The sequence below is a fragment of the Lepidochelys kempii genome, chromosome 6 (assembly GCF_965140285.1).
Source record: "Lepidochelys kempii isolate rLepKem1 chromosome 6, rLepKem1.hap1, whole genome shotgun sequence".
Taxonomy (NCBI): Eukaryota; Metazoa; Chordata; order Testudines; family Cheloniidae; genus Lepidochelys; species Lepidochelys kempii.
The window spans coordinates 36,910,263-36,926,148 of record NC_136385.1 but is presented as its reverse complement, the minus strand read 5'-3'; the positions used below and the strand labels follow the sequence as shown (position 1 = coordinate 36,926,148).

Genomic DNA, 15,886 nt, shown 5'->3' with positions numbered 1-15,886 from the left:
GGGTTTGCCCCAGTGCTGCTGCTGTTTTGTGGAGCCCCCTCTTGAAGTTTGCAAATATGTACTGTGGTACTGGAGCATCCATTGTCAAATGGATCTTTCATGGAAGAGTTATTTTGCTAATATAACAACCAGTGATGAGCTGCCAAAATCTTAACAACGGGTTCCCTCCTCACCCCATAAGGGGGTTGTTGTCCACCCCTGTCCTCTGGGACTCCTGCCCTATCCAACCCCCCCGCGTTCCTTGACACCCTACCCTGTCCCCTGACTGCCCCCAGAACCGGGCAGGAGGGTTTCGTGGGCCACCATAGTGGGTGCCCACCCCCACCCCTAAGAGCCAGAGGCACCTGCCAGGGTGCGAGGTCGGGAGTCCCGGAGGTGCTTACCTGGGGCAGCTCCCAGGAAGCGTCCGGCAGGTCCCTCTGGCTCCTAGGGGCAGGGGAGCGTAGCTACGGGGGGGAGCGGGGGAGCAGCCTCTCCCCCACTGATCACATCAAAATTGATGCCTTAGGTGCCGACTCTGTGGGTGCTCCGGGGCTGGAGCACCCCCGGGGAAAATTTTGTGGGTGCAGAGCACCCACCGGCAGCTCCCCTCCCTGCATCCAGCCCCAGCTCACCTCCCCTCTGCTCCACCTCCGCCCCTGAACGCACCGCCCTGCTCTGCTTCTCCGCGCCTCCCCAGCTTCCCGCGGATCAGCTGTTTGGCGGGAAGCCTGGGAGGGCTGAGAAGCAGGCAGCGGCTTCCCGCTCATGCCGAGGGTGAGAGGTGAGCTGGGGCGGGGAGCGGTTCCCCTGCGGGGCCCCCTCCCTCCCTGGGTTACCTGCTGCGACGCGGGCAGCCCTCCTTGCACCCTCCTGCCCCAGCTCACGTCCGCCTCCCTGGGCCTGAGCGGGAAGCCACGGCCTGCTTCTCAGCCTGTCCCAGCTTCCCGCACGAACAGCTGATTCACGGGAAGCCTGGGGGGATGGAGAAGCAGAGCGGCGCATTCAGGGGAGGAGGTGGAGTAGAGGCGGTGGAGCGGAGCTGGGGCTGGGGAGCTGCCAGTGGGTGTTCTGCACCCACCAAATTTTCCCCTTGGGTGCTCCAACCCTGGAGCACCCATGGAGTAAGTGCCTAAGACGCCACTTTTGGCTAGTTAAATTTAGAAGCCCTTTTAGAACTGGTTGTCCCTCGTGGAACAACCGGTTCTAAAAGGGCTTCTAAATTTAACAACTGGTTCTAGTGAATCGGTGTGAACTGGCTCCAGCTCACCACTGATAACAACTATAGATGGTGTATTGAATTGGGATGATTGATTTTATTTAGTTTACCCTGGGGGGAGTAGCACAGTTTTGGACCCTGTGTTTTAAATCAAATACCCTTTAGTGGCTTACTTTGGAATTGCATCATTGCCTCAGTTAAGCAAAATCCTTTTAAATATAAATCCAGCTCTGAAGCGTTCATCACAATCTCAGCTAATACATAAGCTCTTTTGAGAGGCAGCCAAATCATTGCTATCTTGACCAGTGAGATTCCTATTGAATTTCTTGGCAAGAGACAGAAGAAATAGGATGGCCTTCCTGCCCATAGATGGCAGAGAGGATCTTTTGTTTTTAAATCCCAGTAAAATAGTTGTCTCCAATTATTTCAAAGGGATGAACTACAAAGAACCGCATGACTTCCTATTATGGCCTCACTCTGTCCTCTTTGACTGAGGCCCCAAGCAGGTTTCTTCAGCGCACTTGAAATAGTCTCTCTGAATCAAATGGTTTAAAAAAAAATGTTTCACCCACTGGAAATAATGGTGTAAAGATGTGGGGTGCAGCATGAAAGGGTCTAGTCAGTAAATAGTGGAGGAGCTGCCTACTCACAATAGACCCTTTCAGACAAAATTTTTGATTAGGGAAAAAAATAAGGGCAGCGTTTTAATATAAGAACCCTTTCTTTCCAATATTAAAATGAAACTAGGTGAGATTGAACCAAAAGATACTTCACAGCATATTATTACTAATGCTTTTGAGAGTCTTGCTGTCAACAGCTAGGATTAATGAATTTCAGGTGAAACAGTTGGGTAGCTGTGCAGTGCAAGCAAAAGACTAACTGGAAAATATGCTTTGCAAAACCTTTTATCTCATTGAAATGAATGGGAGTTCTGTAGTTGACTTTAATGGGAGCAGGAGCAGTGCTTTAGGCACCAATCCTGCCATGGATCAGTGCCTTTGTAAAGACCCTTTTGGAATAACAGTGGGGACAGTGAGAGTCCTTCATCCTGCCATCATAATACAAAAAAAGAGGTGATGACAGGTTGACTGTTTCTAAAGCCAGAAATGTGTATGGCAAAGTAATGTCGATATCTGCTTGCAATGTTTTTGTGCTCTGAGACTCTGAAATATGGCACCATGGGGTTTCATGTTTATTGTTTGTGACTTCTGGATCAGATGGTCACAAATAAAAAGATGGTGTGATTTTTCCCTCAAATTGATAACCTTGCAAACTCAACCTGGAAGTGAAGTTGTAGTTTTTCTGACTCATGCAACCATACAGATGTTCCAGTTGGAATGTAGAACTGCAGAGCCAATACCATCATCAACAAGAGTAAAAATTAGTTTTAACTTTTCAGTAAAATAACACATTGGAATCCGAATCCTCACAGCGAGTGGATTGCTTAAGAAGATTCCGTTTTTAGTGTAAAGCAACGCTTTAAGATATCACCTGGATTCATAAACAGGAAAAGCAACCAATTCTCTCCTCTTTCCCTATGTTGATTATGCCATGCTAACAAAAGTAATAAGCAGTAAAAAAAAATTCATAGCTAAAGCAAGCAGATCAGACTCTGAATATCCTCAGAGATCAGATCTGCTGAATAAGGGTGCTCTTTTTATGTAGTCACTTTTCAGAGTGGGACCTCACTTTGAACTGCCAATTAGGTCATGAAGTTGTTGATCTTGTTTGCTGAAAAAGGCTTTCTAAAATCCAGAACAAAACCTATCTGAGCCATGAGAGTAACCTCTTTGCATATTACTAATCATTTCTCTGTTTTTATCACTCTGGCAATGCAAAATTTAACTAGCTACATTTGCCACTTGCTTAGATGAGCTGGAGAGTTTAATGTAATTTGTGTCTGCCTAAGGGACTGCAAATACCTCTTAGGATCCCTAAGTAACTTGTTTATGTTGGTTTTAATCAAGAGAATGTGTTCTTTGTGATCACTCTTTTTAAAATAATGATAGAAATTTTGTTCCATTTATTTCTTCATTTGGTAGACTTTTTGCTTGAATAAGAACAAGCTGTGTTTAGCTTATTGGGTCACTAACCAATTGTGTTCTGCCCTAGTTGCCTTAAACTTATTTAATGTTGCCAAATTAGGTCTTTGCTAATATTTTTTCCAAATTATATAATTTGTTTTCCAGCTGCACTGATGCTTATGCGATTTTTTTTATATAATGTGTTTGAAATTATAGCTCCATGTAGCATAACTTTAAATGATTCCCAAAAATGGAATGAATTGACATCAGAGGACATGGGATATTTTTCCCAAAGGAAATGTCAAATTGTTCTTTTCCCTTTGCTAGGAAAATTAGTAGCACGGGTGGAGGTAGCAGAGGCATGGCTTAGCCATGCTGAGTACATACCTGTTGGTTTTAGGTAGGTTTGTATTTGGCACAGCTGGGCAATGCCTCTGATGCCACTCCCCGTGCTATCATAACTACGCTGCTGTTTATACTCATGCTAGCATGTTGACAGCACAAATGTGTGTACACAAGCAGGAAAGTCACACCCCTAGTTTGTGGTGCAGACATAGCTTCAATATGTGTGTTGTTTGTTTGATAGCGGTGTCGAAATCCTTTGCCTTAGAACGCAATCGTGTTGATGCTAAGAGGAGTTTGTCCATGACATTTGAAAGTGACATCTATTATCAGCTCACTTTGGGGAAATAGTAGTGAACCTAACTATTGGGCAAACATAGAAATCATTTTCATAACAGGTAGGTGAGTATATGAATTTTCACAAGCAATTCTCTATCCATTTGTTTCCTCCATCATAATTCATACTGAATCATACATCATCATATATAATACTGAATAGTTTGTCTTAATTGTCTTTGAATTAATATTTACCATTCTTATATGGACATCCAGTACAATACAACTCTCTGGGTTTTTTCCCAACGCAGGGTCATCCTTACCAGACAGATGTGTAACCTGGAAGAAATCAGTTCATAGTATCTCATTTTTGAGAGCATTAAGAATGTTTTTCATTCTTCATTTTGTGATTATTCCCTATATGTCCCAGGAGCAAAGACTGATGCTGCCCTCCTACATAAATTAGCCAGTTTCTATACAAAATATGTTTGCAGTGTTGTAGCTGTGTTGGTCCTGGAATATTAGAGAGACAAGGTGGGTGAGGTAATAGCTGTTATTGGACCAACTTCGGTTGGTGAAAGAAACAAGCTTTCGAGCTCCACAGATCACCAACAGAAGCTGGTCCAATAAAAGGGCAGCCCCTGAGCCAGCAGCAGAATTTTGGGTGTGTGGGTGGGGGTTAGGGGCTGGGGTGTGGCGGGTGCACTTACTTGGGGTGGTAAACATAGCCTTACTTATGATCACCCCTAGATCTAGATTCCTCCCAAGCCACCCTCCTAAGTGGCACTTGATGACACTGTTTGTCCAAGATCTGTTTCTTAGAACTAGAATGACTAAAAGATCAAAGAAGAGTACACAAAATCAATTAAAGTTTGCGGGGAAAAGATAATGGCAATAAAACAGGGGTGGGCAAACTTTTTGGCCTGAGGGGCCACAGGTGCTCACAAAATTGGGGGTTGGGTGAGGGGGGTGTGAGGGCTCTGGCTGGGGATGCGGGCTCTGGGGTGGGGCCAGAAATGAGGAGTTCAGGGTGTGGGAGGGGGCTCCGGGCTGGGGCAGGGGGTTGGGGTGCAGGGAGAGGGCTCTGGCTGTAGTGCGGGCTCTGGTGTGCAGGAGGGTGGGACCGAGAGGTTCAGAGAGTGGGAGGGCTGTGGCGAAGTGTTGGGGCACGGGAGGGGGTCAGGGTGCAGGCTCCAGATGGCACTTACCTCAAGCAGCTCCTGGAAGCAGCGGCATGTCCCCTCCTCTGCCTCCTATGCAGAGGTGCTGCCAGGCAGCTCTGCGCACTGCCCCGTCCACAGGTGCCGCCCCTGCAGCTCCCATTGGCCCCATTTGCTGGCCAATGGGAGCTGCAGGGGCAGCACTTGAGGCGGGGGCAGCACGTGGAGCCCCCGACATCCCCTATGCATAGGAGCTGGAGATGGAACATGCCGCTGCTTCCAGGAGCCATGCGGAGCAAGCCCCCAACCCCACTTCCCAGCAGGAGCTTGAGGGCCGGATTAAAATGTTTGAAGGGCCCGATGCGACCCCGGAGCCATAGTTTGCCCACCCCTGCAATAAAAGGGAGGCATTCATGGACAGAGGACAGTTCTCTCGGGATGGACTTCATCTGAACAGGGAAGGAAATAGACTTTTAGGATGGAGGCTGGCACAACTGATTAAGAGAGCTTTAAACTAGGAATTTGGGGGAGATGGTTGGGAGATGTCCAGGTAATCTCCACGCCCGATTTTAGCATTGAGAGGAAAGAAAATGAAGTAAGAGAGGATACAGCCGTGGGTAGGAGAATGGACATAAGGAGGAAGGGCAGTGTAGATACCAGTCTAATAGGTCATACGGGCTGTAGAATGAGCGTGCCTAATCGGGTACAGAATGTGAGTGAGGTCATACAGCAAAAATTAAGATGTTTGTACACCAATGCGAGGAGCCTAGGTAACAAAATGGAGGAACTAGAGCTACTGGTGCAGGAAGTGAAACCAGATATTCTAGGGATAACAGAAATATGGCGGAATAGTAGTCATGACTGGACTACGGGTATTGAAGGGTATGTGCTGTTTAGGAAAGACAGAAATAAAGGTAAAGGTGGTGGAGTAGCATTGTATATCAATGATCAGGTAGAATGTAAAGAAATAAGAAGCGATGGAATGGATAAGACAGAGTCCGTCTGGGCAAAAATCACATTGGGGAAGAAAACTACTAGAGCCTCTCCTGTGAGAGTCCTTGGGCTATAAACTGCCGGGATCTAATTTAGATATGGATAGATATGGATATTCTTTAATGTTTTTAATGAAGTAAATACTAATGGAAACTGTGTGATCTTGGGAGATTTTAACTTCCCAGATATAGACTGGAGGAAGAGTGCTAGTAATATTAATAGGGCTCAGATTTTCCTAGATGCGATAGCTGATGGATTCCTTCATCAAATAGTTGGTGAACCGACTAGAGGGTTTGCCATTTTAGATTTGGTTTTGGTGAGTAGTGAGAACCTCATAGAAGAAATGATTGTAGGGGGTCAATCTTGGTTCAAGTGATCATGAGCTAATTCAGTTCAAACTGAACGGAAGGACAAACAAAAATAAATCTGTGACTAGGGTTTTTGATTTCAAAAGGGCTGACTTTCAAAAATTAAGGAAATTAGTTAGGGAAGTGGATTGGACTGAAGAATTTATGGATCTAAAGGCAGAGGGGGCCTGGGATTACTTTAAGTCAAAGCTGCAGAAGCTATCGGAAACCTGCATCCCAAGAAAGGGGAAAGAATTCATAAGCAGGACTTGGAGACCAAGCTGGATGATCAAGCATCTCAGAGAGGTGATTAAGAAAAAGCAGAAAGCATACAGGGAGTGGAAGATGGGAGGGATCAGCAAGGAAAGCTACCTTATTGAGGTCAGAACATGTAGGGATAAAGTGAGACAGGCTAAAAGTCAAGTAGAGTTGGACCTTGCAAAGGGAATTAAAACCAATAGTAAAAGATCCTATAGCCATATGAATAAGAAGAAAACAAAGGAAGAAGAAGTGGGACCACTAAACACTGAGGATGGAGTGGAGGTCAAGGATAATCTAGGCATGGCCCAATATCTAAACAAATACTTTGCCTCAGTATTTAATAAGGCTAATGAGCATCTTAGGGATAATGGTAGCATGACAAATGGGAATGAGGATATAGAGGTAGATATTACCATATCTGAGGATCTGAGGTAGAAGCGAAACTCGAACAGCTTAATGGGACTAAATCGGGGGGGGGCCACATAATCTTCATCCAAGAATATTAAAGGAATTGGCACATGAAATTGCAAGCCCATTAGCAAGAATTTTTAATGAATCTGTAAACTCAGGGGTTGTACCATATAATTGGAGAATTGCTAACATAGTTCCTATTTTTAAGAAAGGAAAAAAAAGTGATCCAGGTAACTATAGGCCTGTTAGTTTGACATCTGTAGTATGCAAGGTCTTGGAAAAAATTTTGAAGGAGAAAGTAGTTAAGGACATTGAGGTCAATGGTAAATGGGACAAAATATAACATGGTTTTACAAAAGGTAGATCATGCCAAACCAACCTGATCTCCTTCTTTAAGAAAGTAATTGATTTTTTAGACAAAGGAAACGCAGTGGATCTAATTTACCTAAATTTCAGTTAAGGCATTTGATACTCTGCCACATGGGGAATTATTAGTTAAATTGGAAAAGATGGGAATCAATATGAAAATTGAAAGGTGGATAAGGAATTGGTTAACAGGGAGACTACAGCAGGTCCTACTGAAAGATGAACTGTCAGGCTGGAGGGAGGTTACCAGTGGAGTTCCTCAGGGATCGGTTTTGGGACCAATCTTATTTAATTTTTTTATTACTGACCTCGGCACAAATAGTGGGAGTGCGCTAATAAAGTTTGCGGATGATACAAAGCTGGGAGGTATTGCCAATTTAGAGAGAGACCGGGATATCATACAGGAAGATTTTGATGACCTTGTAAACTGGAGTAATAGTAATAGGATGAAATTTAATAGTGAGAAGTGTAAGGTCATGCATTTAGGGATTAATAACAAGAATTTTAGTTATAAGCTGGGGACACATCAATTAGAAGTAACGGAGGAGGAGAAGGACCTTGGAGTATTGTTTGATCACAGGATTACTATGAGCTGCCAATGTGATGTGGCCATGAAAAAAGCTATTGTGGTCTTGGGATGCATTAGGCGAGGTATTTCCAGTAGAGATAAGGAGGTGGTAGTACTGTTACACAAGGCACTGGTGAGACCTCACCTGGAATACTGTGTGCAGTTCTGGTCTCCCATGTTTAAGAAGGATGAATTCAAACTGGAACAGATACAGAGAAGGGCTACTAGGATGATCCGAGGAATGGAAAACCTGGCTTATGAAAGGAGACTCAAGGAGCTTGGCTTGTTTAGCCTAACCAAAAGAAGGTTGAGGGGAGATATAATTGCTCTCTCTAAATATATCAGAGGGATAAATACCAGAGAGGGAGAGGAATTATTTAAGCTCAGTACCAATGTGGACACAAGAACAAATGGATATAAACTGGTCATCGGGAAGTTTAGACTTGTAATTAGATGAAGGTTTCTAACCATCAGAGGAGTGAAGTTTTGGAATAGCCTTCCAAGGGAAGCAGTGCGGGCAAAAGACCTATCTGGCTTCAAGATTAAACTTGATAAGCTTATGGAGGAGATAGTATGATGGGATAATATGATTTTGGCAATTAATTGATCTTTAAATATTCATGGTAAATAGGCCCAATGGCCTGTGATGGGATGTTAGATGGAGTGGGATCTGAGTTACTACAGAGAATTCTTTCCTGGGTATCTGGCTGGTGAATCTTGCCCATATGCTTAGGGTTCAGCTGATCGCCATATTTGGGGTCGGGAAGGAATTTTCCTCCAGGGCAGATTGGAAGAGGCCCTGGAGGTTTTTCACCTTCCTCTGTAGCATGGGGCACGGGTCACTTGCTGGAGGATTCTCTGCACCTTGAAGTCTTTAAACCATGATTTGAGGACTTCAATAGCTCAGACATAGGTGAGAGGTTTATCGCAGGAGTGGGTGGGTGAGATTCTGTGGCCTGCATTGTGCAGGAGGTCAGATTAGATGATCATAATGGTCCCTTAATGGTGACCTTAATATCTATCTATGAGAAAAGGTGAGATAAGCATAAATGAATTAATGGTCATGTGGCAAGGATAAAAGAGCATAGAAGCACATAACATCTACAGCTATTAAAATGGTGTAACACATGAAACAGGGAGAACTGATGATGTATGACTAGGATAGGTTGAACTTAAGAGGAGAAAAATTCTGCGTGAATATCTGAAAGAGCTTCCCTACAGCACAACCTATGAGGCTATGGCATAGTAGCAATCTAAGGTCCTAATCCTGCAGTGGAAGTACTCGCATGCATATGTTTGTTCACATGTGCACAAGTCTATTGTATTGTGGCTGTAAAAGAGAAAATACAATTCTTTATGAGGTAGTTCATCTAGAGTGGCCCAAATCTTGAGGTCTTTAGTCAGTTTTGACTCAGTCTGTTCTTCGGCAAACTTCTACTGAAGCTAATATGAGTTTGCTTGAGTAACGTCTAAGTAATAATTGAGAGTTTTGTTGTGCCCCCAAAATCTATACATTGATCTCCTTCTTCTGCATATTCACCCTCTTCTCACTTGGCTCCCTGGTTAACATCCCTCCACCTTCCCTTTCCTTGGACTCTCTGTTAGGTTGAGCGATCTGTACAGGTACTTGGAGGGCAATGAGAGAGAAAGGCAGACTGGGTTTGCCGGAGTGGGAGGGTGCAAATGTTGTCTCCTGTTTTGCCGAGGGGCACTTGTTGCTATATTAGTTCCATAGCACTCGTCTACTGTGGGTATCCCTTCTTAAGGGTGATCCTCGGGACAGCTGCTAGTTTAGCAGTCTTGTGAATAGGGGCAGATGGAGGCAGCCACAGGGGACCCAGATTCGTCATGGAGGCACCAATCTCCCTCTGATCACCTAGAATCTACTGGATTTGTTGTTGGGCCCATGGTGAGCAGGGAACAGGACCCTGATTTCCCACAATGGAATGATTAAGGAGAAATCTCTGCAAGAAGAACCTTGCAAACATTTCCCCTCTCATAACTCCCTCTGGGCCAGTTTTCACACACAAGGATATGATCAGACCCTGAGTAAGGACCTGAATTTGGTCCAGTGTTTGGAAATGTCCATGCTTAATGATAAAGTATCTCACTGGATCTTTGTCATGAACTGATGAGTCAAAAAGAATAGGCAGAATTAATAGAAATGTAGCAGACTGCTATTAAAGATGATTTATGCAAAATCATACACACAGTTCCTATAGTTATTAGTAGAGGGATATGCCAGTGACATTAATAGTAGCCTAATCTTTTTCAAATTCTTTGTCTAGCTAAATAAAACACAAAAATTGGAAATGGAAAACTGGTTCCAGGACTTGTGACTCATTCATAAAAGGTAAAGTCATGCAATATTAACTCCTTACTACCCAAAGCAAAGGGGCCCTGAATTCTTCCAGATCCATTTTTGTAAATGGACCTAGAGATTCCTCCCTTAAAAGAAAACTGCATCCATTTTCCTGAGCACATTGTTCTAGAATTTTAAGAATATTCCTCACTATTACTAATTCTTCTTAAAATATATATTAACTGCATTTGCCAGTTGAGTCTCCTGTTAGTGGCAGCAAAATGGGTTCCTAATACAAGAGACTACAGGCCAGGTTCCAAACTGATTTAGTGCTACTTGAATGAACAAACCTAAATTTTAATGTTTGATACTTAAGCAGAAGTGGCAATGTTCAGTTTTCTTCTGATAAACTAGTGTTAAAACAGAATGGAACCTGGCTGACAATTTTTTATGGAGAATTCCTATTCTGCAGGAAGAAAAGGGGTACTAGTGGCTCACGAAAGCTTATGCTCAAATAAATTGGTTAGTCTCTAAGGTGCCACTAGTACTCCATTTCTTTTTGCGAATACAGACTAACACAGCTGCTACTCTGAAACCTATTCTGTAGGTGTGATTGCTATTCATTAATCAGCCATAATCCTGTATGATGGGTCTATATTAAAACTATTTTGTTTGTGTAGTAGAATCAATATAGAACATTAGGTAAGAGCAAATATTAAACTTGGGATTTTCATAGGTGCCTAAAGCAGTACAAACCTAACTCTCCTTGAATTTGGGCCCTAAAATATTGTTGCAGAATAAGTTTGTGTTACTGAAATTCAATGGGAGGTTGAGTGCCTAACTCCCTTAGGCACCTATGAAAATCCCAGCCTAAATGGCCAAGTGCCTAGCTGCTAATCTAGTTGCTACTTTACAGCTATACATACTACAAAAAAACCACTGCATTTGGTTCTAATTTGTGCCGTTGTTGGCAATTTCAGCAGACTGCTGTGGGTCCCTGTGATAGCCTCTGTCCTTCATGCCCTTGGAGATTTTTTCAAATATTTTGGCATTTTGTATTTTGGAACGGAGTTCTGATAGCACGGATTCATCTCCACATACAGTGATCAGATCCAGTACCTCCCGTTCGGTCCATGCTGGAGCTCTTTTGCGATTCTGGGACTCCATGGTCACCTCTGCTGTTGAGATCTGCACGGTCACCTGTGCTGATCAGCTTGCCACACTGGCCAAACAGGAAATGAAATTCAAAAGTTCGCGGTGCTTTTCCTGTCTACCTGGCCAGTGCATCCGAGTTCAGAGTGCTGTCCAGAGCGGTCATAATGGAGCACTGTGGGATAGCTCCCAGAGGCCATTACAGTCGAATTGCGTCCACACTAACCCAAATTAGACCCGGCGATGTCGATTTCAGCGCTAATTCCCTCGTCGGGGAGGAGTACAGAAATAGATTTTAAGAGCCAATTAAGTCAATGAAAATGGCTTTGTTGTGTGGACGGGTGCAGGGTTAAACAGATCTAACGCTGCTAAATTCGACCTAAACTCTTAGTGTAGACCAGGGCTGAGGGTCATGGTAACTAGAGGTATTCCCTGCAGACCAAAGTGGAGGTACATTGGAGAAGCATTTTGGGAACATTAAACTCTCACTGTCCTTTGCTGTATTTACTTAGTAGAAAAATGAAGAAATCCATTTTCTATCACATTGAATGTATCACTTTTCACCAGGACTAATTTTTTAAGCACTAATGCCTCTAATATTACTCTCCAAACAATCCACCATATCTACAAATTCTTCAGACTAGTGCAAGCCACCCTTACCTCATTTTTGAAAATACAACCTCCAAAGAATGATACTTTTAGATGCTTTGGAGAATCAGAATACTTTGCTGCCTACCTAATTAAGTTATTTCTTCTTTGTTCAATAACAAGATGGTGGCATATTCTAATTTGTACACAGTATGATGAACAAAATAACTATTCCAGCTGTGGGCCTCTCTGTACCTGCACAGAGTTGAACCTTTTCAGTTTAGTTCTAAAACAGATGCTTACAAGCTGATTTTATTAAATAGTACAGTAAAAGTTGTGTTATCCAGCACTTTACCAACCCGGAAAACTCTATAAACCGGCATTTCTGATCTTTATTGAAAGTTGGGTTTATAGTCCAGTTGGTGTGGGGCCAGCAGGCTCCCTACCTGGCTCCCCAGAAGCGGCGACATGTCCTTGCTGCTCCTAAGCAGAGGAACAGCCACGGGGGCTCCATGTGCTGCCGCCGCCCCGAGCACTGGCTCCACAGCTCCCATTGGCTAGGAACCATGGCCAATGGGAGTTGCTGGGGCAGCACCTGCGGGCAGAGGCAGCGCACAGAGCCGCCAAGCCATGCCTCCACCTAGAAGCAGCAGGGACATGTCACTGCTTGCGAGGAGCCACCCGAGGCACGCGCCACCTGGATCCGCCACCCTGAAATCCCTCCCGTACTCCAACCCCCTGCCCCAAGCCCCCTACCACACCCAAACTCCCTCTCAGAACCCATGCCCTGATCCCCCCTGCAACCAAACCCATTCACTCTTAGTTAACTGGAATTTTTGACTTACCGGCACCCCTTGTTCCCCCACCCCCCACCTGCTGGATAACAAAGCTTTTTAGATATTCTTGGGCCATGAGGAAACTACAAAGTGGAAAAGAGTCATTTCCTCTGGTAAGTTTATGTAAAGTGAGACACGGGGGACAGGTAACTGTATGCAATCCTTATGATTTTAAGAAAGATTTTATAGCCATGAGATTATATGGTGATTGGAAGATCTGTAGAGGCTAGGGGCCTTCTTTTTTGTGATATGCATGCTATTGTTTGGTCAGTCTCCTTTTTTGGGTTCTTTTTAAATTTTTACCTCCCTGTATTTGTAAGGGATAAGGACATACAAGAATAAAAAAGGATGAATAAATTAAAAGTCAATGTATGTAGAAATTATTCATGTTAAATATTATCATGGCACAATTATTTGAATTTTATCTGCATACGGGGCTCAATCCTGCAAGGTAATGGGTGCCCTCAACTCCCATTTAAGCCAATGGGAGTGCTCTCAGACTTTGCAGGATCAAATCCCGTATGTGAGAGGGAATAAACCTTACATTAACATTCTAGCTGCACACAATCTGCACAACCTAGAAAAGTATTGTTCAATATCTCATCGGGAGGGACAACCCTGTAACTGCCTAAAAAAGTCTTGGTCCTACCCAGTGGAGTTGAATGGATATTAATGGGGGCAGAATTTGGTTCAGTAAACGTTATCGCAGAATACATTGGTATTATACAATATCTATGGAGTTGTTAATTATCTGTGCAGATAAATGATGGCTAAAGCAGTTTTAGAATAATTTACAAATTTAATCACTATTTCAAGTGAAAAATCAACTTTATGACTTTTAAAAAATTACGTGCCGTAAAGAAGCACCTTCTATCAATGTCCATGACCTCTTTCTATATATCTATATCTACAGATTTAAATTGCTAGCAAATGTTAACAAATTGCACTTTTTCTTAGTGGAGTAATTACTATTATTAATAGTGTTTTGTGACTGAAAGGCATATCATGCAGTACAAATAAATTGGCAGGAAAATTGTATTTCTGTCTTGCATTAATTTTCACTGAATGAAATAGAGCTATAACCTGTCTTAGGGGTGGGTCTACACGGCAATAAAACACCTATGGCTCGCCTATGGCTGCTGACTTAGGCTTGCAGGGCTCGGACTGCAGGGCTATTAAATTGCAGTATAGACATTCAGGAGCATTTTACATTCACTTCACACTTATGTAAAAGAACACACAGCGTGCCGTGTGAATCAAATCCTCTGACCTTAAACTTCTTAACACTGCGGGAATGTCTACATTGCAACAAAACATTCATGGGTGGCCCATGTCAGCTGATTTGGGCTTGGGCTCCCAAACATGAATGTCTACACTGCAATTTTATAGCCCTGCAGTGTGAGCCCAGGTCAGCTGACATGGGCCAGCCACAAATGTTTTATTGCAGTGCAGACATACCCTCAGTGTTAAGAAGTTTAAGGTCAGAGGATTTGATTCACAAATGCACTGCACCCTGTTTGTTCTTTTACACAAGTGTGAAGTGAATGTAAAATGTTCCTTTTCTGATTTGGTAGCAATTTACACTCACCTGTCATTCACTTTGCAGTGGTGCAAATGACTGCACAAGTGCAGGGCAATGGAAAACTGAGCCCACAAGGAGCAATTCAAAAATATTTCATTCAGAAGCCAAGATACTATCCTTGATGAGAACATGGAACTCCCACTACTGCCAATGGGAGTTGCTTGCCTTGATTGGGGGCAGTATATGAACCAAGGAATCTTAAGAAAACAATTTCTAAACTCTGTGTTTATATTTTTGCTCTTTTTCTTATGTATTTGCTGTGATTTGACAGAGCATTTGAGGTCAGCTGTCAGACTAGCAGTGGAGATGGAGTAAAGCATCTTTATTCTAAACCCTTGCTAACACAGTTTTCAGCTGTGACTCAGACAGAGAGGGTAAGTTTACTGATTATACTCTGCTTTCTCTACTGTGGTGAAATGGGTTGCAGAGGGAACAGATCAAAAGCCAAACATTTCTGAATACTTTTTCCTTTTATGGAATACAGCTTTTATATCATCATTTCCTGGAGACTGTGTTCTAAGTTACCCAGTGATAGAAGAAAGTTCCCTGTATCCACTGATCTATATCTGACAACAAATTTGAACCCTAAGGAAATCCATTTTTACCTATCTATTTTAAGCAGAGGGTGTACAACAACAGACAAGAACTAAACAAAACTTATTTATACTGCATGTCACTCAGTGTGAGAATAAGTAGAATCTGGTGTTTGCCTTGTTTAAAACAACTAAATCTTTTATCTTATAGTCCACAAAGTGGTTTAACTGAACCTATGTTCTACTCGTCCATCCTTTTCCACTTCACTTGTGGCATTGAGTTAAAAAATAATTTTTAGAGATTTTTATTTGTAACTGATGATTTCGAAGCTGTTGCTGTTACTCCATGGTTTGGTTTCGAAATGGTATTGTGGATCATTTGATTTAATAAAAATAGCAACAGTAACATAATGATAGAATCCTTTGGGATGGAAGAAGGTCATACAGAGCCTGATCCAATGCCTGTTGATGAACATACTTCCACTGACTTGAATGGACATTTGATCATGCTCATAGTGCATCCTTATGAAACATGGCAGGACTAATTTTGTTATTCCTAAACCATTGATGGCTGCCTTGTCCAGCATTGGATATCTCCAGTGATGGTTTTTCCAAAGCATCCCTTGAAAGCTTATTTTGTTGTATGTTTTTTTAAAGAGGTTTCTAATATTTAACTTAGAGAGGTAAAGCCAGCAGCTTAATGGCAGCATGAATCAAAAGGTAACCAGCTGGCTCATGTCAGACCAGGGAGCATCTGGCACTCTACACTACAACCCTGGGACTGTAACCTGGTTTCCACGTGGAGGTTCTGAGCCCTGGTGGTTTTAAGGCTGCATCCTGTCTCCCAATATCCCAAAATAAGTCACTTCACCTTCACAGGGGAATGGTGGTGAACTCTGAAGAGTTTCTAGTGAATTATTTTCCCTACTACAGGTTTTCTGTGGGAG

The 15,886-nt window shown here is 43.0% G+C and overlaps 1 protein-coding gene across 14 annotated transcripts in view; it reads left to right on the top strand.

Moving 5' to 3' along the window:
* IRAG1 (inositol 1,4,5-triphosphate receptor associated 1) overlaps positions 1-15,886 on the top strand; it is a 137,226-nt gene that overhangs the window by 35,382 nt on the left and 85,958 nt on the right. For 13 of the 14 annotated variants that reach the window (XM_078853204.1, XM_078853203.1, XM_078853206.1 and 10 more), the window contains one exon: positions 14,678-14,780. The gene's annotated coding sequence lies outside the window, so the exon portion shown is untranslated. Of the gene's footprint in view, positions 1-10,259; positions 10,300-14,677; positions 14,781-15,886 lie in introns of those variants that run through there. The other variant, XM_078853200.1, reaches the window with a different exon arrangement.